This window comes from Saccopteryx bilineata, chromosome 2, assembly GCF_036850765.1.
Source record: "Saccopteryx bilineata isolate mSacBil1 chromosome 2, mSacBil1_pri_phased_curated, whole genome shotgun sequence".
NCBI lineage: Eukaryota > Metazoa > Chordata > Mammalia > Chiroptera > Emballonuridae > Saccopteryx > Saccopteryx bilineata.
Genome location: NC_089491.1, coordinates 116,060,843 through 116,086,482, shown reverse-complemented (window position 1 = coordinate 116,086,482; position 25,640 = coordinate 116,060,843). Strand labels below are relative to the sequence as shown.

The following is a 25,640-nucleotide window of genomic DNA, read 5'->3' as shown; positions in this document are numbered from 1 at the left end:
GCAGGGAGGCCCCTCTAGAGCCTGTAATCAGCAAATCTGTTTAAGAAATTCAAACTGGCAGCCAGAAACTAGTGACATAGGTAATACAATATAAAGGCGGGCCTCCCTGAAAGTGCTGGTGGGCACGCATGCGTGCTCCCCAGGCCTGCGAGTGTGAGTGTGCTGGCCGCACAGCCTCCACTAACCACAGGAATAGGTGGCCAGAAACACTCCTGGACGGTTATAGCTCTCCAGGGACCTGATCTCCAGGAAGTGCTCGCAATTGCAATCCAATTGTGTCCCTGGCTAGAGAAGCCAGCTGGAGACTGGGGACTGTGCCGGGAGGAAGAACTTCATTGGGAAAAAATGTTGACAAGAGTTTAATGTGGAGCAAGCGGAAGGACAAAAGCTTGGACGAAGGGGCCTGACTGAGGAATAAGGCATTCAGAGTGCTCCAGCTATTTGAATGGGGCTGTGCAGGGAGTACTGAGTTTAAGAGGCACAAGAGGGGACTGGACTCCCCAAGGCCAGCCCCAGGGTGAGGAAGGGGTAGCACACTTTCTCTAGTAGTGTCTGGAACTTGGCATCCTGAAACCAGCCCTTAACTGGGAGTAAGTTTAAGGCAACCCCCAGCTAGAATGAAAGCTCAGAAAATTGAGGCCAAAAAAAAGTGCTGTTCTCACTTAAGAGATCAAATTAAAGGGTGAAGGAGAAAACCGAGCATTAATTGAGCAGTTAACATGGACGAAGTACACAGTATCTCCAATCCTAGCAACTATCATCCTAACAACCAGCAGCAAAGCGGGTAATTATCCTAATATTGCAGAGAAGAAATCTGCAAATGTGAGAGTCACCCTAAGTCACACGACTGAAATCAAGACTGATGCCATGACTGGGTACACCTCCAGAGAACAGATATACCATGCTCCATTTGGCATTTCTTTTTTTAAACTTTTTAAAGGCCCTGGATGGTTGGGTCAGTGGATAGAACATGGGCCCAGCATATGGATGTCCATGTTTGATCCCAGTCAGGGCACACATGAGAAGCAACCATCTGCTTCTCTTCCCCTCCCTCTCCCCCTTCTCTCCCTCTTCCTCTCTCACAGCCAGTGGCTCAGCTGGTTCGAGCATCAGCCCCAGGTGCTGAGGATAGCTCGGTTGGTCTGAGTGTAGGCCTCAGGAGCTGAAGACAGCTTGGTTGTTTCAGTACCTGCCCCACAAGTGGGTTGCTGAGTAGATCTTGGTTGGGGCACATGTGGGAGTCTGTCTCACTATCTCCCTTCCTCTAACTTAAAAAAAAAACAAAAAACTTAGGCCCTGGCTGGTTGGCTCAGTGATAGAGCATCGGCCTGGCGTGCAGAAGTCCCGGGTTCGATTCCTGGCCAGGGCACACAGGAGAAGCGCCCATCTGCTTCTCCACTCCTCCCCCTCTCCTTCCTCTCTGTCTCTCTCTTCCCCTCCCGCAGCTGAGGCTCCATTGGAGCAAAGTTGGCCCGGGCGCTGGGGATGGCTCCTCGACCTCTGCCCCAGGCACTAGAGTGGCAACAGAGCACGCCACGGAGGGGCAGAGCATCGCCCCCTGGTGGGCAGAGCGTCGCCCCCTGGTGGGCGTGCCGGGTGGATCCTGGTCGGGCGCATGTGGGGGTCTGTCTGACTGTGTCTCCCCGTTTCCGGCTTCAGAAAAATACAGAAAAAAAAAACACTTTAAAAATATATTTATTGATTTAAGAGAGAGGGGGAGGAGAGAAACATCAATCTGTTCCTGTATGTCCAGACTGGGGATCAAACCCACAACCTCTGCACATCAGGACAACGCTCCCAATTGAGCTATTGGGCCAGGGCTCCAGTTGGGGTTTCTTGATGCAGTATTTCAAGAAGTAAAGCCTCCTCACCCCAGACTCCTCTGTCAACAACAACAACAAAATATGCGTGGCCTTAGTGAAGCCCCTTAGTCTGTCTAGGCACCAGCTGTCCCTGTGTAAAAATAAGGGGGTGACTAAGATATTTGCTAAGGTCCTTTCTTGTTCAAATGCACGTAGAAAGTGTAAATAAGCCCATAACTCTGCCACAGGAACTGATGTGAAAGGTAGTAGCCCCCACCTTTCTCATTTTATTGTAATTGCTGATATTCGTGCCTGCCTCCCCCACAGACTGTGCACTCCCTGAGGGTAGAACACTCCACCAACTTCTGCCTGCAGCCCTCTGCCTAGAGCTGCATCTGGCACACCAGACACTCAGTGTGGATGTGCGAAGTGAATGAATCAATGAATGCATGCATGAACAAATGCTCCTCAAAGTCAGGCATGCTCAGAAGAAAGCACTCAAGAGTATTTGCTCACCAGATTTCTCCTCAAATGTAGAAGAGTTGGCCCTCCCCAAATCTAACTCTGACCGGAAATCGTCTGGAAAGCTTTCACAATACAGCTTCCCACCCCACTCCCAGAATCTCAGACTCAGAAGATCTGGGCTGGGGGCCCAGGAGTCTGAATTATTCAAAAGTTCCCCAGATGTCTTTAAGTCAAAGCCAATTTGGGACCACTAATGTATATTACTTGGCTAACACCCATTCAGTCGTGAGCTGGGACCGGATGAAGCTACGAAATAAAAACAAAACACGTGACTCTCTCCTACGGATTCTTTTCCAAAAAACTCAAATCAATTTCTACGCTGTGATGTTGTTACCTATTGGATTGAAACAGGAAGGCAATGCTTCTCCCCACTCTGTAGGTTGGCAAACTGAGAGGTCTGTCCAAGAAAGAGTACTAATTCCTCTTTTTACCTCTCCCTTTAGTTCCTAAAGAAGGTAGGGGTCCCCAAACTTTTTACACAGGGGGCCAGTTCACTGTCCCTCAGACCTTTGGAGGGCCACCACAAACAGTGCTCCTCTCACTGACCACCAATGAAAGAGGTGCCCCTTCCGAAGTGTGGCGGGGGCGGATAAACGGCCTCAGGGGGCCGCATGTGCCCGCAGGCCATAGTTTGGGGACGCCCATATTAGAGTCTTTGGAGCCTCAGTTAGGTTTCTGGAAAAAAGGAAAGAATCAGGCCAGGCACACATTTGGCTGCAGGCAGTGCTGATGCCAGGACTGACTTCTCTGCCCTCCTGGCCCAGACTTGGAGGACAAGACACAGTTGTTCTCTTGACAGCTCACAGACCCCAAGTCTGAACCCAAACACAAAGTCTCAACAATGTCAAATCACCAGGCCAGAAGGAACAGAGACCCCATCCTTTTCCTCTCAGACCTGTACCCACCTCCCTGTCCTGGAGATTAGGAAAGGCCATTTATGTATTCATCCATAAAAATGACAGCAAAGCTAAGAAGTGCCAAGCACAGGAAGAGAGGAGAATCTGAGTCCCAAGAGAAGATAAAGGAACAATTTACCTATTCCTATTATTTTCAATAAAACAGTGCCCTCCTGGAGGAACTAATGCTGAGAGTGAAAGCTGAGCTAACACACTCCACCTTTGACACAGGAGCTGGGACAGACACCATCCTGAGCCTGCTCCCTCAGCAATGGGAGATGCCTCTTAAAGGTAGAAACCAAATCACCTGGCCAACATGCCTGAGGCCCTCGCCTCCCTCATCCCCCTCCTTCTACCCAGCCTTGGATGAGACTGATGGAGCTGAACAGCTGTAGCTGTGAGGGGAGGGAGGTGGACAACAGCTGGAAAGAGGGAGGGCTCCTCCCCCCACCTGGGCCAAGTCCCAGCCAAAGCTGGACAGGAAGGAGAGAGACAGGTCTCCTCTGTACACTTCTCTTTCAGGACTGGAATGTGAGCCTTCAGCTCCCCTCTGACCTTGCCCCCTGCCCCTCCTGGTCACCAGGCAGGCAGATATCTGGATTCCACAAATAGCAGGGTCACTCAGCAGTGTGGCTGCAGGACCTGCAGTACTGGACCCTGGAGAAGGCAGCTCCACACTGCCACAGCCATACTCTGTGAAAACATCCCACACCCTCCACTAGGGACCTGAGCCCCAGCCACCACTCGCCTTCCACAGGCTACAGGTGCTGGAAGAAGAAGACCGGAGTCCTGACTCCCAGCCCAACGTGCTGGAAGGCAATGCCATCATCTGCAGTGAGAAGTATTGGCGTGACAACAGACATGAGTTATGTCACAAATTAAGCTTGTGACTCTTGACAGACTTGGGGTCAATCTTGGTGCCACTAAAAAGCTTCATAACTTTTGACTTCTGGTTGCCTTGACTATAGAATGAGCATAGTAAGATCTGCTTTACCGAGTAGTTCTTAGGAGTGGAGGAATCAGATCCTGGTCCGTGATAGGTACTAATGTTTGTTAGCCTCAGTTTCTTCATCTGTAAAATGAGCATGCTCAGCTAAATGGTCTCTCATACCTCCTCCAGATCCTATAAAATTGACTCATAAAAGGTATCCTCTTCATCCCTTTTCTCTAAGGAGAATGGCTGCTCAAAATACCTTCCCTGGTTCTGCAGTGTCACCAGAAAGATGAGGCTCTCAAGATTTCTCCCTTGTACTCTTCCATCCAGATCCTACACTCAATCTGCAAACATGCCCAGACTAGACTCTCAAAGGCTGGCCCTTTATCTCACAAGCCATGAGCCCAACATAGACGTAAACCATTCACACAGCTCAGTGATTTCTTACCAATGATACACCTCACACCAAGAGTGGCCTGGAGGCGTGTGGCAACACTGCGAGTGAAACTGTTGGTGCAGAACAGTGTCGGCCAATATGGCAGCCACTAGCAACAAGTGGCCACTTAAATTTAAAGTTTAATTAGTTAAAAATGAATAAAATTAAAAACTCAGTGCCTCAGGTACACTAGCCACATATTAAATGTTCAATAGCCACATGTCACTAGTGACTACTGCACTGGACAGTGCAGAACAGAACTCTCCCTCATCACAGCCCTGGTCCAGAAGGGCCTCCTCAGGGGCAGAGCAGGCCCCAGGTGGCTCACACTGAATCTGGAAGGGGACAAGGAATGAGGGGGAGGGCACTCTTGGGCAAAGAGGGGTCACGTGCTATTGCTTCAGGGGAGAAACCACGAGGACAGTGGTTCTGGCAGGCCCACCAGCTCAGGGTATGCCCCGTAGTGAGGGTCTCCCTGGCCCCAACATCCGGCAGGATGCAGCAGGCAGCTGTCATATCCTGCTTCATTTTTGGGATTCACGGGACGCTTGTCATTCCCTCCAGCCCCTGCAGACTCCTGGCCTTCCTAGCTGCACCTTGCCCCGGAGCAGGCGCTGCGGCTGCCCTCCTGCTGCCCACTTCAGCTGGAGTATGACCTGCAGAGAGCCAGGGCTCCTCTGCCTCGTCCCCGAGTCCAGAGTATCTGGCTACAAACCCAGGGGGAAGTGAGAAAGCTAGTTTTAATCAAGCATGACTATATTCAAGGCACACCAAGGTACTGTCACTTTTTTTTTTATGTTTTCCCATTTGATTCAAAAAAAAAAAAAAAAGGTAAGTGTAAGCTGCAAGGTTAAGTGTAGTTAAACCCATTTTCCAGATGAAAAAACTAAGGACCAGGAAAGGTAAGTGACTGGTGCAAGCTGATAAGGGTCACAGCCTGAACACAAACCCAGAGAAGTCTGATCCCAAAGCTTATATTAATAATCCATTACCCTCTTCAAGGCTGAGGCTGCGGGCCCGTCTCCACCGATGCAGGCAGTGCCCCCGGGGAATTCTCCAGACACGGAAGACAAAGGTCAAGACCCAGGGCTTTTTGAGTTTCTGGCGTGAGAGCCCAAAACCTCTAGAAGATCTTGGCATTAGAGGTGAAGAAAAGCCACAACGACAAAGCAGTGGAGCAGAAGAAGGAAAGAGAAGGAGGGAGACGGGAGAGAACAGAAAAGCAAAATCAAGGAATAAGCGCACAGAGGCGTTTGAGATCATTCCAAGTGTAATTAATTATTTCTGCAACTGTTTGTCTAGAATCTGTCTTTCTCAATTAGACGTTCGGCTCCATGAAAGTGATGACCTTGTCTGATTCACAGCTGTGTTCCTAGCACTAGCAAAGTGCCTGGCACATAGCAGGTGCTCAATAAATACCTGTAAGAAAGACGGATAGGTGGATGGAATGGCAAACACACTGTCAAGGGACTATGGAGAAAGAAAAGTCCTCTTTGCCTTTTCAGAGACCATCATCGCCTGCCCTCAGTGCCAGCTCAGTGCCCTGAGGGCCTGCAGACATCTATCTGGGGAAGCCGTCCTCCTCCAATGGTTTGGCATCCTGGGCCCTGTCTGCACCTCTGCCATCATCCACAACCCCAACACCATCTCCCGATGACCACTGGTTACAAATCCAGAATACATCAGGGCCTAGAGACCTCAAAGTCATCTGGTCCAGTCTGCTCATTTCACAGATGAGGAGACTGAGACCTAAGAGGGAACTGGCTTGCCCAGGTACAATCCCAAAGTGGAGAAAGTTTTTCGTAACAATTCTAGCGGAAGCTTGATAAGGGAAGCTCAGCGCCAAGCCCTGAATGCCCTGTATCTCGTTCGCAGGGCCAGGCCTGGTGCCTGAAGCCCATCTGTCTCTCCAGCCTGCCAAGAGCAAGAGCCCTTCCCTCCCCTGTGCCCATGTTGATGAAACCCACCGCAGGTGATTTCAGAACACTGTACTGGGGGAGGTTTTGCTGGCCGTGGTGCCAAGCCTTTAATTTCCGACTTCCCAGCCTGACACCCCTAATGGTTCTAGCCCTCTCTGCTCTGAGCCCCGTGTGGTCATACATCACCTTGGCTGATGCCAGCCATGCCTCCCCCAGCCATCTGGACAGAAAAATGAGGAGAGAGAGAACAGGATGATCTTGGCAGAGAGGACCGATGGGAGCTAAGGACACCTGGTCCCTACCCTTCCTGACCTCGCTGTGCATGTCCTATTGAGATGCAGGGGTGATGAGCATGCTTCTCTTTTTCTGGGACTTAGTTTCCAAGTAAGCAGTTGGAAATCTTCAGTACAAATTCAGCAAGATGTATTAAGATTGGGATATTAAGGTAGATACTTTCTAGGTACAGAAGGACTCCGGCCCTAGAAAAGCTCTGACAAGTTGATGAGTTAAAACTAGTTCACATACAAAGGTATTTTCACAAATGAGAACACTGCCAAATGAAGAACATAAAGCAAAAGCACTGCAGACAGACACAGGTAAGAAAAACATGACAGGAGGGACCCTGAGCCAGAGCTGAAAGACAGCAGTGATCTCAAGAGGCGAGAGGCGAATGCGAAATTGTGGGTGTTGAGCATGGGCTGAGCGTGATCCTCACTGGAGGACTCTCCAAGCAGTAGACGCCCACCACTCACCAAAGGAGTCTTCAGAATGAACATGATGCATGAGAACAGGAATGAGTATTTTCTCAGAGATGACCTTAAGCTACAAAGGGAAGCAAAAGAAGGCAAACTTGAAATCAAACTAAATGCTAAGAAACACTATTTGACAATCCTTGTAACCTATAGATTTTAGGAAACAGAAAAGAGACAGGTATCATTCCCAGATATTGTTCAAAGCCAAGGGCTCTGGGTCTTAATTTGGCTGAAACACAAACTTCACTGAAGGAGAGCCCTGACTATGGCTAACATGATAACAAGACTCCTGCTTTTACCTCTGTGGGTAGAACCCTAATCTAGAGCCACCCAAGAATGAGAGAGAAGGATCAACTAAGGAGGAGCCTGGCAGGAACTATCCATATCTGTGCAGAGGATGGAGAGCAAAACCCATGAGAAATGCCACCGCATGACTTTCCTGGGGCTGTCATAGCAAAGTTCCACAAAATGGATGGCTTGAAACAACAACTTATTATCTCACATTCTGGAGGCTAAACATCTGAAATCGAGGCATTAGCAGGGCCATCATCCCTCCAGAGGCTTTAGGGAGTCCTTCCTTTCTTCTTCCTCACTTCTGGTGGATGTTAGCAATCCTGGTGCTACGCGGTTTGTAGCAGCATCACTCCGATTTCTGTCTCCACCATTACACGGTGTTCTTATGTGTTTCTGTGTTCAAACCTCCATCTTATAAGGCTATTAGCCATCATATTAGGGCATGCCCTAATCCAATGGTCTCATTTTAATTTCATTACGTCAGCAAAGATCCTATTGCCAACTAAGGTCACATTCACAGGTCCTGGGTAGATGTGAATTTGAGAGTGTAAAACACTACTCAACCCACTATATGATTTACTGCCAAAAGGTGTCCTTGGAGTCATAGATGCTTGTCACAGTGTGGAGACATACCCTGAGGTGGAATGCCATCTCTTATCAGCACCATGGCCACCCTGAGACCCCTCATGAAGCCCAACATCATCAAAAAAGAGAACCAAGAGGTTCACTTGGTACCAATTAGATCAATGTGTCAAAAGTCTCAAGTTCTGGCCCTAAATCCACACCTGTCTGGCCAGATAACCTTGGCCAGAATGCCAACCCTCTCAATGATTCTGTCCTCTGTGAGGGAAGAATTTGGAATCAGTTTCCCAGGTTCCTTCTAGCCCCCAAACTGCCAAATTAAAAACAAATGAAAATGGCCCTGGCCGGTTGGCTCAGAGGTAGAGCGTCAGCCTGGCGTGCAGGAGTCCCGGGTTTGATTCCCGGCCAGGGCACACAGGAGAAGCGTCCATCTGCTTCTCCACCCCTCCCCCTCTCCTTCCTCTCTGTCTCTCTCTTCCCCTCCCGCAGCCAAGGCTCCACTGGAGCAAAGTTGGCCCGGGCACTGAGGATGGCTCTGTGGCCTCTGCCTCAGGCGCTAGAATAGCTCTGGTCGCAACAGAGCGACGCCCCAGATGGGCAGAGCATCGCCCCCTAGTGGGCATGCCGGGTGGATCCCAGTCGGGTGCATGCGGGAGTCTGTCTGACTGCCTCCCCGTTTCCAACTTCAGAAAAATACAAAAAAAAAAAAAAAAGAAAAAGAAAATCAGTACAAACTCACGATTTTTAAAATATAAATACAGGTAAATAGAAACAAATAAATGTAGGTATATATGTGTGCATGAGATGGCATACATAGATTTTCTAGCTGTGTTCTCTGCTTAATAATAAAGCCATAAAATTATGCCAAAAAAAATAAAAGCCATATTAAAACCACGTACCCCTTGAAAGAGGTACCAAGGAGGACAATGCATTACAACTGTGGTATTCTTGCCAAAAATGCATAGCTTCAATCTCATCTTGAGAAAAGATTGGCCAAACCTAAAGCAACAGCACTCCAGTAGCAATGAACACACCCAGTGCCTAGATCTTGGTTTCTAAACACCATCTCCAGCAATGGAACCAGAGATCCTTATAAAAGTGATTGACTTCAGGGCTGTGACAGAAAAAATAATGTAACATAAGTCTGGAGTATCTTGTGGTGCCAGAAAGTAAGGAAGTGCTCAAAAGAAAGAAGAGGGTATCTCAAAAGGGCAAAGGAGCCAACCTGAAAGAGCTTCCAATGGTCAAAGGTGGAGCAATTTGAACAAAACAACTATGGTATTGAATTTTAACTATAACTCATCGAATAGAATATTCATGACATTTATTATATATGTCCATTCACTTATTGTATATTATATATTATATAATATATCATTAAATATTCATGAGTCTATAATGATAAAAGTAATTAAATAAATAGACTGACCTGTGGTGGCGCAGTAGATAAAACATTGACCTGGAGTGCTGAGGTTGCCTATTCAAACCCCAGGCATTTCTGGTTAAGGCACATATGGAAAGCAAATATAAGTTGATGCTTCCCACTCCTCACCCCTTTCTCTCTCTCTCTCTCTAACATGAATAAATAAAATCTAAAAAATAATAATAATAACTACATAATAGATAAATGCAGGAGAATGGCCAGCTCTTCCTTCCAGAAGAATTCCAATTAATAGAGGTAGAGGAAATGAGGGAAATAGAAAATCACTATTAGGTGAACACTACAATAACTGTCAAAGGCAAAAACTACTGATGGATAAAACTGGTGTGTAAAAGTTTAAGGAAAAACAGGATATATATATAGTCTCAATGTATCTTCCCACAACATATCATTAATTACCAAAAGAAAAATAATTGCCTGACCAGTGGTGGCACAGTGATTGAGTATCGCCCCAAGATAGTGAGGGCCCCAGTGTGAAAGCTAGAAAGCAGGCTCATCGACTTGAGCACAGGGTTGCCAGCGTGAGTGCGGGATCATCAATATGATCCCAAGGTTACTGGCTTGAGCCCAAAGGTCTCTGGCTTGAAGCCCAAGGTCACTGGCTTGAGCCCAAGGTCTCTGGCTTGAAGCCCAAGGTTGTTGGCTTGAAGCCCAAGGTTGCTGGCTTGAGCAAGGGGTCACTGGCTTGGCTTGAGCCTCCTAGTCAAGGTACATATGAGAAGCAACCAATGAACAACCAAAGTGAAGCAACTACATGTGGATGCTTCTTATCTCTCTCCTCCCTCTCTCTCCCTTCCTGTCTCTCTCTCTAAAAATAATAATAATTTTGAAGAGGAGGTACTTGGCCAACATCCCCTTCTCCAAGTGACTAAGGTTAACATCACTGATAATAAGACATGTAGCTCCCTTCCTCAGAGCTGCCTACAGAGGCGGCACCCATCTCCTACTCACTACCACGGCCATTCTCAGACGCCTCAAGAAGCCCGAGATCATCAAGAAAAAGACCAAGAGGTTCACCTGATACCAGTCAGACCAATACATCAAAATTCAGCATGACAGGCAAAAACTGAGAGGCAACTAACAATAGGGTACACAGAAGATTCACAGGCCAGATCTTGGTGCCCGACACTGGTAATGGGAGCTGCCCAACACTGGTAATGGGAGCAACAGGAAAACAAAGCGCACTCTGCCCAGTGGCTTTCAGAAGTTCCTGGTCCACGCGTGAAGGAACTACAAGTGCTGCTGATGTGCAGTGACTTTCATTGTGCTGGGCCTGCAAAGCTGCTGTGGAAAGAGCAGTCCAGCCAACCGTCAGAGTCTCCAACCCCAATGCCAGGCTGCATGGTGAAGAAAATTAATAGACAGCTTGTGTGCACATTGTATTTTGGGTAATAAAACCATGAAATTCTGCCAAAAGAAAAAAAAGACACTGAAACCATGTACCCTTTCAAAAGGGGTACTGAGAAGGACGCGGCATATCTGTGGTATTCTTGCCAAAAATGCATAACCTTAATCTCATGAGAAAACACTGGCCAAACCTAAAGTGAGGGACGTTCTACAAAGGAACTGGCTCGTACTCTTTAATACTGCCACGGTCATGAAAGACAAGGAGAAACTAAGGAACTATCACAGGTTGGAGGAGCCTAAGGAAACATAATAACTAAATGCAGTGTAGGGTACTGGAGTAGAGAAGAGGCGTTAACAGGGAAACCCAAATAAAGTCTACAGTTTGGTTAATAATGTTACACCAATGTTAATTTCTTGGTTTCGACAGTTGTACTATGGTTAAGTAAGATGTTAACAAGCCAACCAATAAAGCAAAAGAAAGAGGGTGTGTGCCGTGTACACACCACACACGTACGTGCTACAGAGCACACGGGTGCAGGAATGGCGGAAACCGGGAAGTGTGTAAGACAGTGTGGTGGGGTGAGGGGTGAGGAAGGGGGTGGCGAATGGCCTTTTGCTGTTTCAGGCAGCATGCTGAGCCTCGGGTCCAATTTTCACAAAAGGATTACTAGATTACATTCCTTACCACAGGCAGCTGTCCCTGTCAAATAAATAATCATCGCCTTACATTTACATATCGCCTTTCATCCCACAGCCCTTCTACAGCTAGGACCAGCCTGGGAACAGCCTCAGCCCTTCTCAGAGAGGGGAAGAAGGCAGAAACAGGGAGGGAGGGGGTCAGGCCACACTGAGACCAACATGAACCAAATCCGGTTTCCAAGAAAGGCGCCCCAAGAAGGGGAAACTCAGCTGTCAAAGGGGAGGGTGGTGTGGGTAGTTGGGAGGGGTGCACCATAGGTGCTCTAAAATAAAGGCCAGGGGAAGAGCAGGCGGCAGGTTCCCCTGCAGGGCATCTGGGCCGAGCAGTGTCTAGCCAGAAACAGCAGGGCAGAGTGGTTGCCCATTCTCAGCCTCTAAAATGTGTGTGATGTTGGGCAGGTTCCTCATCAGTGAAATGCGCCTATCACACAGGATGAGCACAGATCCATAAGCACTTAGTATAATGCAGGGGTCCCCAAACTTTTTACACAGGGGGCCAGTTCACTGTCCCTCAGATCGTTGGAGGGCCGGACTATAAAAAAAACTATGAACAAATCCCTATGCACACTGCACATATCTTATTTTAAAGTAAAAAAACAAAACGGGAACAAATATAATATTTAAAATAAAGAACAAGTAAATTTAAGTCAATAAACTGACCAGTATTTCAATGGGAACTATGGGCCTGCTTTTGGCTAATGAGATGGTCAATGTGCTCCTCTCACTGACCACCAATGAAAGAGGTGCCCCTTCCGGAAGTGCGGCGGGGGCCGGATAAATGGCCTCAGGGGGCGGCCCGTGGGCCGTAGTTTGGGGTCCCCTGGTATAATGCCTGCCACCTAATCTTGCAATTCACCTGCTGGCCACATGGGAAGGGCCAAAGAAAGGGCCAGACAGAGAAAATAGCCATTGGGCATGATGGAAAATATCGAGACATCTACTGGTCCCAAGGAGAGAAGCTATGAGTTTCCCAAGGGGCTGACTTGTCAGGAGCCCACTGCTGAGCAACATGGGGTGGGTCCTTATATCCAAGCTGTAGGAAGCTGCCCACTCAGCGGAGGTGACTTGTCCCTGCAAGGGAAAAAGGCAAGAGCTACCCCGAAAGGTCCACAGAGCAGAGCTGGGCCAGGCTAGGAAAGGAGAAGGAGGAGTGCTAAGGAGGCCCAACTCAGAGAAAAGCCTTTCTAACAAGGGCCTTACATTTCCCAAGCAACTAAGACACAATGCCTGAGCTACTGGCCCTGCACGTGGGGGCTCACAGTCTGGTTGGACAGACAAATGCACACTGAAAAATCAGGTCAAAGCTGTTACCACCCATAATGCAAACAAGAGCAAATAAGAGAACCAAAGGAAGTGCCACAGGCACTAGAGGACAAAGAGGTCCCTCTGGGTCTGAGGGACTCCGAGCAAAGACGGGCAGGCAGGGGACGGGAAAGCTCACAGGCACTAGAGGACAAAGAGGTCCCTCTGGGAATGAGGGGCTCCAAGCAGAGACGGGCAGGCAGGGGACGGGAACGCTGGCAGACTCCGGAACGTCACAGCGTGCTGCTCCCGGGCAGGCAGGACGTCCACCACCGCCATGAAGGGGCACCCAGGGTGTGGGCTGGAAAAGCCATTTGGAATCAGAGTGGGAAGGGCCAGGGTTTTAGGCTTTAAGTTAAGAAGCCCCATGTGCTCCCACAGCATGGGCACAGAGCTCTTGGGATAAGAGCTGGGGATGCTGGGAGAAAGGGGGTTTTGGCATCAAGGAGTAAGTTTTCAAGGAATAGGTTGAGAGATTTTTTGAGAACTTTCTCATGACACAGGATATTTGAGAACTAACAGAGACTGGAAGCTTAGGTCACCTTGTGTAATACAAAACCCAAACTTCCCCTTTGGCAAGGACCCAAAGCCCCTCGGTCCTCATCATGAATCTCATGGCTTCCCTCTGGCCTCCTGCACAGAATCCCAAACTCTCTTTTGGCTTCTACTGTGAACCCAACACTTCTACGGCCCTCTCCCACTAAACCCCAATACTTCCCTTTGGCCTTTTCCAATTAGCCCCAAACTCCCTTGATCCTTACCTAATTAATACCTGTCCCAATTTCCCTCTTATCCCAAATAAAACCCCAATTTCTCTTTGGCCTTCCACTATAAACGTCCCAGCTTCCGCTGGCCCGTGCCCATTCTTCCCTTTGTTCTCTCCCAGGAACCCAGTATTCCCTTGTGTCAGCACCCACGGGACCTCAGAGGAGTATTCACCCTCCCAGAGCACCTAACCCCCAAACATCCCAACAGCCCCCAACACCAACTCCATCCAACTACCACTTCCCTTCCTGTGCCAAACTACAAACCTTCCTCATTGAAATTCCTCCAATAAATCCTGCAACTTTGGGGGCCTTCATCTTCAAACCCCAAAATTCTCCTCAATTTCCCATTCTGAATCCAACTCTTCAACTTTTAAGAAACCCACCAAGTTTCCTCACAGGGACTTGGGAGTAGGCTCGGGTACCAAGGGCAGTACTTCTCAGCCAATCAGTGCCAAATGCCAGAGTTTCGCTTCCAGGCCATCAAGGACTATCATGCATTTCAAAATGCATGCGAACCTCCTGGAGATTTTAACAACATCCAAACTGGCTATACCCTTTTTGACAAGACAAGTCCTTCAGCTTCAGCTAAAAACCCCTAAAAGTTTCCTTGGACTTCAAACACCAGATTCCAAGAGTTCTCTCAAGGTTCCCCTAGGAAACACCAAAGTACCCTAAAACGTTACAGCCGCATCCATCACATGAACTGTTTCTAAATGCTCGCTCCCCGATTCTGTACTTACTTACCACCATCATCCACTAGCCCTGCCTTCAGCAGCACTCCCCAGCGTGCCTTTCCCTCTCAGACAGTCTCAGTGGGTGGCCCTGAGACACCCTTTCAGGGTCCGAATGAAAGGCTTTCCCAGTTCTGTGGACCACAAGAGCTACAGAGGGACAGAGCAAATTCCCTTGGGACCAGCTGGAACCTACTGCCTCGCACTTCTGGGGGGCAGGAGTGGTATGGGGGCACTGGTCTGAGCCCTTGATGGACTAGAGGGAAGCCCAAGGAAGGGTCTGTGCTGTGGACCCCAGAGGCTGCCAACTGTCAAGGCGTGTGGCAAGGACAGAGCGAGGCAGAGCAGACTGAAGAGAATCCCATTGTCTCCAAGTTGTCCCACTATAAATGCCAGGCCGAGAGGAGAAAGCCCCTCCCACTGCATAGTAAGGGGACACAAGGGGCAGGCTGGCCTCTGAGAATAAGGAGAAGAGGGAAGGTGTGAACAGAAAAGGGGGAAATCTAATTAACACTAGTTCCTGCTCAACCACCTGCTAAAAACCACAGCTCACCCAAGACTTGGACGGAAGGATCACTGACAACCTCGCCAAGGATTTCTCTCTATGGCCTCAGACAGACAAGGAAGGGCTGGGCCGCCATCCTGCCTTGAACCCCCCAAGAAAAAAAAGGCTCATGAAGCTGAAACCTGAGAAGATGCCAAGGGGCAGCAGGAGGCAATTTACAGCCAGGAAAACTGAGCACTCTGACCAGATGTGGGCCCTGGAGGGGGGCGAGGGCCAAAGGCATCTGTGCAGGAGTAGGTAGGGAAGAGACCCGCAAGTCCCCACCCCAGGACCCTCCCAGCCTGTGGCCCTGGGCTCCCACATTCCCAGCGCAGGGAGGGATGAGCAGAGAAGGGGCTGGGGCCTGCAGGGCTGATGAGCGCTGGGGTCAGCAGCCAGAGGAGGGCATGTGGAAGGTATGGAGAGAAGTGAAGCAAAGGGAAGGAGGGAGATGGAGCCAAAGAAGACACTGGGAAAGGGCAAGCCAGAGAAGAGTCCAGAGGAGCAGGGCACAGGCTGAATGCCAGGCCCCTTCCCTGACCACTCGCCCTGGACTAGCACCTTCCTCTGACACCTGTGATTCCAGGAGGCAGCAAGAACCAGCAGGAAGACAAAGCTAGTTTTCCTTCTTTGCTCAGGACTGCACTTCACAACCCGCACCCCGGCTTCTGGTCTTCCTCAGCACTGATGAGCTTCCTTGTCCCTCGCAGGTGTGCCAGCTTCCCAGCCTCGGCCACATCCGCCGGCCCACAGATGGGGAAGGATGGAAAAGATTACACTGATAAGATGTGTCTGAGCCCCTCACCATCGCAAATAACAAATGTCCTCGGCAAGTGAGGTGGAAGCCAAGGTCCAGAGGGGAAAAGGCCAAGCCTGAGTCACAGAGCAGCGCGGGGAAGCCCAGCTCCAGGCACTGGCTCAGCTCCGAGCTCTCCCACTCCCCACACTGCCTGCCTCCAGCCCAGGGCCAGCAGAGACCCCAGCTGAAGGAAACAAAGCTGCCCCTTCTCTTAAGCAACAAGGGGGCTGGGATAGGACGTATGGAAGAAGTCAAGCCCCTGGAGAGCTGAATGCAGAAATCCATTGACAAGAGGTGGAATTATTTCCCCTGGAAAAAAATTAATAAAAAGCCCTCCCTTACCAGACCCCAGGGGTATTTAGTTGGAAGCTGACGTAATACAGAGAGGAGAGGCCAAGGGGAGAGGAGCCCCCCAGCCCCAGCAAGCCTACTGCCAGGAGCACAACAGGGAGGCTGCAGCTGGAGCTGCGGGGTGGGGGGAAGAACAAGCCAAGCAGGATGTTGGAGCCTGAGACACAGTCCTGTGGGCGTCTAGCTGAAAGGCAGAAGCCTTTAAACTGGCAACCCAGCGGGTAATGCTCCCTCAGGGCTCAAATCCAGGCTGGTGTGGATGTCAGGTGCCCAGAGCGGGGTGGGTCAGAGGCCTCGAGGGGCTGCATGTACTGGCAGAGCCCACTGGAGGTGAGGCCAGATCGCTGTGGGAAGCAGGGGGCAGAGTTCTGGGAGGGCAGGGAGTCAGGACTGACTCAGGCTCCTGAGGCAGACACGGTCCTCCCGTGAGGAGGGGGTGGAGGGAAATGGCAGCCAGAGCAGGTGCCCAGGAAAAGGTAGGCAGGCCAGCACTCACCTTCCCCTCTACGCCTACTACTCACAGGCTGCAGTCTGACAGAGCTACAGGGCCATAATGGGCCCACACCTGTGCCCAGAGAGGGTAGGGATGTAGGGATGGGGACGGAGGACCAGGACCTCAAGAAGACACATCTTGGAGAGGAAAAGGAGACAAGAAGCACAGGAGGCATCACCACTACTATACCGGGGGATCCAACTGGAAAGGAGATGTCAGCAAAAGCCTCCTCGCTTCAAATGAGCCCAGAGCAGCACTTGTAACTCAGAAGGTCAATAGAAAGTTGGTTCCCAGCACAAACACTTCACATACACAAACCTGGTCAACACCTTCCTGGAATGAGAGCCAGTGGCATGTTCTGGTAGATGGGACCAACAGCAGCTCCACAGTGCAAAGTATGAGCTGGGGCTTGTCCCAGGACACCCTGCCCTCCACCCTGCCTCCCACTCAGGATACAAGATGGTGGGATGCTTGGAGGGAAGAAGTGGTGGCCAGCTTGCTACCCCCCGATCTCACATGCTCTCTCCCTCCTCCAGTCCCCGTTCACGTACAGGCTCAGTGCCTTGGCTTCCCACAGGGCACCTGCAAACACTATCCTCTTACAGAGGTGTTAGTTGTGACTATAAAATAACAACACGGGCCTGACCAGGCAGTGGCGCTGTGGATAGAGCGTCGGACTGGGATGCGGAAGGACCCAGGTTCGAGACCCCGAGGTTGCCAGCTTGAGCGCGGGCTCATCTGGCTTAAGCCAAAAGCCCACCAGCTTGGACCCAAGGTTGCTGGCTCAAGCAAGGGGTTACTCGGTCTGCTGAAGGCCCACGGTCAAGGCACATATGAGAAAACAATCAATGAACAACTAAGGTGTCACCACGAAAAACTGATGATTGATGCTTCTCATCTCTCTCTGTTCCTGTCTGTCTGTCCTTATCTATCCCTCTCTCTGACTCTCTCTCTGTCCCTGTATTAAAAAATAAGTAAATAAATAAAAATAAATTTAAAAAAACACCACAAAAAAACTTTAAAAAATAAATAAATAACAACACGGGCTTCCTGACAGTCACCCCAACCCTGAGATGGTGTGAGTACTTTTTCCATTTTCACCAACCCTCTCCCCAAATACACAAACCTGCTTCACTACAAAATGAGAGGCCACACAGCATGGGTGAAAACAAAAATACTAACTGTGGTCACCTGCCTTTGAAATGTTGGCCATATCCTTACCTTCTCTGAGCCTCAACTTCCTCGTTGGATAAAGAGGACACCCCAATACCTGACACAGAGCCAGTGGGAAGATCACGTGAGACGTGGGAGATAGAAGGAACCATGTCAACTGAAACACAAACTGTTGAGCGATATGCAGAGAATGACGACAATCTGTGATGTGGGACTTGTGACGGACGTCAGCCTCTGGAGCCGCCTGCCTGGATTTAAGTCCCCACACACCAGCAGCTAATCGAGAAGAGCCCGAGTTAATGTAGGGAGAGGAGGGGAGCATTCCGAGGCTCAAGCAAGTATTTGAAAATGTCTGCTCTTAGGCATCACTATTAGAGTGGTGCAGGGCAGGCCCTTGGTTTCATGCCATTGTCCCGCCCCCACCATCACTGCACTGACAGTATGTACACAAGCTGCCAAGCTGGGGACTCCGCAGGGAGCAACTGGAGTATCCTCAGTGACACTGGGTCTCAGCTCTCAGTCCCTTCAAGGCACTAAAACCTAGCCTGGGATCAATGATGAGACTTTCCCAATAGTGGGAGTTCTGCTAAGAGTCCAGGCCAAGCCACAATGCGGGCTCTTGAGAAGCAACCTCCTGGGGATTGTTTGAGCGAAGACAGCCAATTTTCATGAATGTGTGGGACAGCTGAATGTTAGGCTGCTTTGGCTTCATCCCAGCCTTTCTTCATACCCATCCTAGAACCAGTGAGACGAATTTGAGAGTCCCTGTACCACTCAAGAAGTGATGGCTGATCTACCTCGAACAGGGGGCTTGACCTGAATAAAATCAACATGGAAGAGAAATTGAAAAGTTTCCTGCTGCCATCTAGTGGCCAAGATAAATAAGGGCAGGCAACAAGCCAGAAAGCTAGCAGCAGGTTTCAATAACCATCAGCTAGCTCTGCACACCTGAATCATGGGTGAGTGACCAGCTATTTGAGGCAGAACCTAGCAAAATGCACAGGGTGCAAAAAAATCAGGAGGCCAGCCTTCACTGGCCACGAACTGGAGCTTTACAATTTCCCCATTTGCAGAATGAAGGATTGTTTTTTGGATCCCTTTCAGGTCAAAATATCTATGACACTAACTCATACTAATGTTTCAATGACCAATAACAACTAATTGTGTAACAGTTCCCATAACACTCTCATCTTGAGAAGAAGGAAGACTCCACCCATCACCCATTCATACAGTAAAAACACACTGAACATCCCGTGCTAGTGGTGAGGTTGCTCTTTTTAGCAGAGTGACTGGCTTAGTTCTGCTCTCGCCACATGGGGACTTGCTAAACAGGAAGGCCAGGGGCCGCTGCTGAGCTGACACAGGCAAAGGAAGGAAGGACAACACGACCCTGCACCTGACACACGGCAAGGACAGAGGGCCACACTTTTTTCAGGCGCCGTGTCAAGTAACCCCTCACAACAACTCGAGGAGTTGACTCTTCATAATCAAAGAAACAAAGGCCCAGGGAGGTTCAGTAACCCACATTCACCCAAAGTGACACAGCCACTAAGCACTGAGCTAGGACTGGAACACAGGCAGCTGTCTATTATACTTGTGTGACAGTGAGTGATCCTGATGACGCTTCCCTCTCCTGCCCTTTGTTATCCATTTTATTTGAGTTCAGGCAGATGGTGTTATTTACTTTGGAGCTGCCCTTAGATGAGAGTAGGGGAAAAAAATAAATGCACTGAAATAAAAGGCCAGGAAGTATCCATGAGCCACGCCAAGTTTTACCTGTGATTTCCCCTAGGAAGGGCATAAGAGTTGGGGGACTGTGTGAAAATGGGTTCTCGCCCATTTTATTCAGTTATTTTTATGTCATTTTATTTTTGCAGTAACCACATTTTCATGTAATAATTGAGTCAATATTTTGAAGTAAACACTTTATGCAAATAAAGTGGCGGACAACCAAAGAGAAGTGTCCTTGAAAGAGAAGTGCTAGGGGAGGCCAGCAGGTCTCAGAGAGCTGGGCCAGAGAGCAGGAAGAGAGCCCGTGTCTTTTCCAGGAGGGGTGGGGTCTCTTGCACAGAGGCAGATGGTGGAGTGGTTTCTAGAGCACAGACACAAAATCTCTGCCCCCCAAAATACTTCATCCATCTGCTCATTCATGCCTGAAATTCCTGCACTGAGGGGCTCTTTGATTCCTGGTCAGAAATAGGCCTGAAACTGTAAACCCACCCGAGAGATGCAAAACAGTGCCCTTCAGTCACACAGAGGGAACGAGGTCACTGGTCTCTGGGAGGCAAGGCTCTCGGAATAACCCTATGGACAAGGTGGGGACATTCAAGCTAGAGGCAGTAATAACTTGGTAGATTAATAACTACCCAAAGGGAGGAAGAGGAGTTCTGTGCCAGGCTTCAGGGAAGCATCTGTTACCTGCACCCTGACTTTGGTAGAAGAGAGCTGGCTGACCAGGAGTGGAAAGGAGAAGGCTGAAACAATTGTGACCACTTGGGATGAGAGAAGCAGAATCTGTAGAGCTCCACGAGCTGGAAGGAAGGGCGATGCTATCAAGACGAGACAGGGCAAGAGAAAGTAACATATCTAGAACTCGTGAAGTGGGAGTCTCCCCCACTAGACTGGTCCTAACCTAGCTGGAGGCCTGCCCTGGGTCCTGAGCATTTTAAACAGGACCTACACAAATGGGGCCATATTTTGAAAAGCATGAATAGAATGGTGGAAGACTTGAGAACTGATCAAGAAAGTCAGAATTTCAAAACTGAAGAATGCTCAATGTCATTAGTCATCAGGAAAATGCAAATCAAAACCACAATGAGATACTGCTTCACACCTAATAAGATGGGCATAATTGCTTTTTATTTTATTGATTGATTTCAGCGAGAGAAAGGAGGAGAGAGAGAGAGAGAGAGAGAGAGAGGAACATCGAGTTGTTCCTGTATGTGCTCTGACCAGGGATCAAACCAGCAACCTCTGTGTTTTGGGATGATGCTAACCAACCGAGCTATCCAGCCAGGGCTGGTCATAACTGCTTTTAATACTTCTTAAAATGGAAAGTAACAAGTGCTGGCAAGGACAGAGAGAAGTTGGAACCTTCATACATTGCGAGTGGGAATGTAAAATGGTGTAACCACTGTGGAAATACAGTTCAACAGATCTTCAGAATGTTAAACAAAATTACCATACAACCCAGCAATTTCACTCCTAGGTATATATCCAAAAGAATTAAAAATAGGTGTCCGAACAAAAATTTGTGCATGAATGTTCATAATAGGTCTATACACAATAATCAAGTGTCCATCAACAGATGAATGAATGAACAAAATATGGTACATGCATACCATGAAATATTATTTAAGCCATAAAAAGGAATAAACATACCACAACACAGATGAACTTTAAAAACGTTATGCATGTATTGAAATATGCATAAGGCACAAAAGGCTACATATTATATGATTTTATCTATACAAAATGTCCAGAATAGGCAAATCCACAGAAATCAGATTAGTGGTTGCCAAGGGCCGAGACGTGGGGGAACTGGAGGGAGACGTTCAAGGCGTGCAGGTTCTGTTTGGGGCAGTGAGAGAGTTATGGCACTAGGTAGCAGTGCCAGCAAATCGTACACTTTAAAATGGTTAAAATGGTCTGTTTTATGTTATGTATGTTTACCGCAATAAACACAATTGTAAAACATGGAGAGAACTTTGGGAGGGACATGATACTTGATGTCAAATACCCAAGGGCCTATCCAGAAGTGGTCAGAGGACAGAAGGAGCCTCCCAGCAGTCAAACTCTAACAGTGCAGCACGTGTGAGGGCTAACATTCCCACACACCACCGCATGTCGGGCCCTGTGCCAACAGCTCCATCAACATGAGGTGTACTCTGATCCCCAGGTGGACAAATAGACGCTTAGAGAAGGTAGGAAACTGGCCCCCAGTCACACACGAAACAGAGGAGCTGAGTGCCTGTACTACTGACTGCTACGCTGTATCCCATCATCCGTGTAGAGAACAGGACAAAGTCCATGCTTGATCAGCTCCCACTGTCACCTTCTTCCATGTGACCTTTAGCTCTGTGCTCGGCCTGGCTGTGCCTTGGCTTCCTCCTCCACACAAACTGGAATAACACCATCGACAGGCTCCAAGGCCTGGCAGGGTCAACGGAATGAGGTAAGGATGTGCCTAGCAGCTCCTGGCTCAGAAAGGGGTTCCATAAATATTCAGTTCCTTTTTTCCTCAAAAGTGGAGAAAATTACAAAGATAGAACAAACTATATAAGCAGCTAGAGAGCTCCCTATAAAAGGAGGAACGGGGGTCAAGAGAAGCGAAGGCCCCACTCAGCCAGGACAGGTATCAGATGGGACTGGCCCAGGTGACCCTGAAGCTTCTACCCTTGAAATCGGATGTGGCTACAGTATGAGGCCTGTTCCCCAGAGTGGGCTCCACTACAGGAGAGAAGCGAGCAACTCAAGGACACTGGGATCCTAGAGGACTTGAGGTTGCCAAAAAAGAGGAAAGGTGTGGAGAAGCAGATTTCTGGGAACAGCGAAATCAAAGTTTGCCAATAAAAATAGAAATGATTTACGTTTTTAGAGCATCCTCTTGTGTGCCAGACACTATGCAAGCATTTTCCAGAGATTATCTCACTGAGTCCTCACATCTCTGTGGGGCAGACACTATTATTATCTCATCTCACTGATCCTCATCACAGAAGCTGCAAGAGGCACAGCAACTTGCTCAAGGTCACCGAGGCTGTGAGTGCCACAGGCCAGTCCTGAGTGCCAGTCTCAAGAAGCCCTCTCACCTGACTTGAGGGATAACTGCCTTTGGATTCCATCTGCCCAGCTCCACCTTCTGCTTCAAGCAGAAGTCTATCCAGAGCAGAAAATTAGCCTTACATAGCAAAACCTTCTCCCTACCTGCCTACAGCCAGAAAGCTGAAGCTAGAGCTGATGTTGAGAAAAACTTGCAAGAGGATCCAGCAAATATTTGAGGATATTTGATTAAGAAAAAAAAATAGCAAGAGAGAAACTTCTGTTTTCACCAGCACAATCAGCTTTAGAAAGCAACCCAGGCCCCTTCAAGTGGCTGCCAGTGCTCAGCCAGAGCCTGCCGCTGAGAGGGGCTCACGTTTCTCAAGCTGGTGGGCAGGACCAGCCAGCCCCAGTGCCCAGGCTGATGTCCAAGCAGCTGGGAAGTGACCCACTGGCCACCATCCTGAAGGAACCAGTCAGTGTGGCGGCAAGTGGAGGCCTCCCCTCGCCGCCACTGATCAGCAGCCCACGCAGGCGAGAGGCATCACAGAAGGCATCGAAGAAGACCCAGGGCCGGGGTGCTCCGAGTTCGCACACCGCCTGACTGGGGGCAGAGAGCAATGGAGGAGAGCAGGGACTAGCAGGAAGCAGGGCTCTGACCCTGCCTGATTTCTGCACAGTTTCCCCTCTGACCCCGGGACTCCAATCCACAGTGGGAGCCATTCATCTTCCTGTCCAGCCACCTCACAAAGAAAGTAGGAGGATAAAAGAGGTTGATTCTGAAAGGGATATTGAGATCTTAACTTTTTTTGGCCTACCATTTAAGGGTTTATGGTGTACCAGACACTCTGCTAATAATCCTACAGGTGGATTATCTCTTTTCATTTCTGTAACAGCCTATGCCATTGGTAATCATCATCACCATTTCAAATGAGAACAAACTGAGTACTAAGAGTTAAGTGACCTGTGCAATGACAAGTCAGTCTGTGGTAGACTTGGAATACAAATCCGTGTGGTCTGACCTCAGAACCCACACTCTTAACCATGATCCTTTACCACTTCCTAAAACAGACTCTCAGGAGCTAGTGAAAGTAATTATTAAACCCAGTTCCTGGCCTCAGAGCATTTATATCCTGATAAGGGAACGGATAAATGAATCCAATGCACAGGGAAATGATCTATGAATTTGCACTTATTATCATTAAATGTGTGCGTTCATCATTACACAAAGTTGTGTGCATGCATGCATACACATGCGTAAGTAATGAAGAATCACTGGAATGACTCAAAAAGAGGACAGTGGGAATTTAATTTTGAAATATAATAATGCATAATAGCCACAAGAAACAACCCAAACATCCATAAACAGATATATAGATAAACAAAATATGATCTATACACGTACAGTGGAATTTACTATTCAGTCTAAAAAGAAAAAAAGAATGAAATTCTGCCTGGTTTGTGATGGTGCAGTGGAGAGAGTGTTAACCTGGGATGCTGAGGTTACTGGTTCAAAACCCCAGGCTTGCCTGGTCAAGGTACACAGGAAAAGCAAGCAGTGAACAACTAAAGTGAAGCAACTATGAATAGATCAATAACTCTCACTCCTGCCCGCCTCCTCTGTAAAATCAATAAATAAAATCTTTTTTTAAAAAAAGGAATAAAATTCTGATACATGCTACAACATGGATGAACCTTCTTGAGGACACTGTGCTAAGTGAAATAAGCCAGTCAGTCACAAAAGGACAAATGCTGTATGATTGCACTTATAGGAGGCACCTAGAATAGTCAATTTCATTGAGACAGGCCCTGGCTGATTGCTCAGTGTTAGAGCATCAGCCCGGCATGTGGAAGTCCCCGGTTCGATCCCTGCCAGGGCACACAGGAGAAGCACCCATCTCTTTCTCCACTCTTCCCCCTCTCCTCTATATTTCTCTCTTCCCCTCCCGCAGCCAAAGCTCCATTGGAGAAAAGTTGGCCCAAGTGCTGAGGATGGCTCCATGGCCTCCGCCTCAGGTGCTAGAATGGCTCCAGTTGCAATGGAGCAATGCCCCAGATGGGCAGGACATCACCCCCTGGTGGGCATGCCGGGTGGATCCCGGTCAGGCGCACACAGGAGTCTCTGCTTCCCCGCTTCTCATTCCAGAAAAATACCCCCCAAAAAAATTTTCTTCTTCATAGAGATAGAAAGTAGAGTGGTGGTTGCCAGTGATGGAGGTGGATGGGTAGAGGGAATTCATCTTTAATGGGTACAGAGGGTCAGTTTGGAACAATAAAAGTTCTGGAGATGAATGCTGGTGATGGTTAGACAACAATGTGAATGTACTTCATGCCACTTGTAAGGGTTAATTTTATGTGTTAACTGCACTGGCCATGGGGTGCTCAGATTAAATGTTATTTCAGGGAGTGTCTATGAGGCTGGCTCTGGAAAAGATCAGCATTTGAACTGGTGCAACTGATGTGCGTGGGCATCATCCAATCAGTCAAGGGCCTAAACGTAACAAAAGGTGGAGGAAAGAGATACTCGTGTCTTTTTCCTGCCTCACTGCTTCAGCTGAGACATCCATCTCATCTTTTCCTACCCTCCGACTAGGATTGGTGCATTGGGCGGAGCATGTGTTTTGTTGACTCCATTGGGGTCTCACTGCTCCTCCGGCTAAAAAAATCCTACTTTCTTCCTCAAGTTGTCTGGGTGTTTTTGTCCTCCTTTGATTCCTGCAATAGGATTTACACCATTGGCTCCCTTGGTTCTCAGGCCTCTGGACTCAGACCAATTTCATGACCTAGGTCTCCAGCTCGCAGGTGGCAGACAGTAAAACTTCTCAGCCTCCATAATCACAAGAACCAATTCCTCATAAAAAAAATCTATATATTCTTTATAAAATATATGTTTGTTTATATATCTTTTATTGGTTCTGTTTTTCTGTAGAACACTAATACACTAGTAAACTTGTCCACTTCAAAATGATTAAAAGGATATACAGTGTATGTTATATGTTTCTGCCACAATAAAAAAAAGGTAAGAGGCCCTGGCCAAATAAAATAAGTCGGTTGGTTGGAGCTTCATCCTGAAGCACAGAGGTTGCCAGTTCAAT

The 25,640-nt window shown here is 48.5% G+C and overlaps 1 protein-coding gene and 1 pseudogene across 3 annotated transcripts in view; one reads left to right on the top strand and one right to left on the bottom strand.

Moving 5' to 3' along the window:
• Window positions 1-25,640, bottom strand: part of TSPAN9 (tetraspanin 9) — a 227,314-nt gene that overhangs the window by 155,262 nt on the left and 46,412 nt on the right. The gene's annotated exons all lie outside the window — the stretch shown is intronic.
• Window positions 720-10,939, top strand: LOC136322295 (large ribosomal subunit protein eL32-like; annotated as a pseudogene).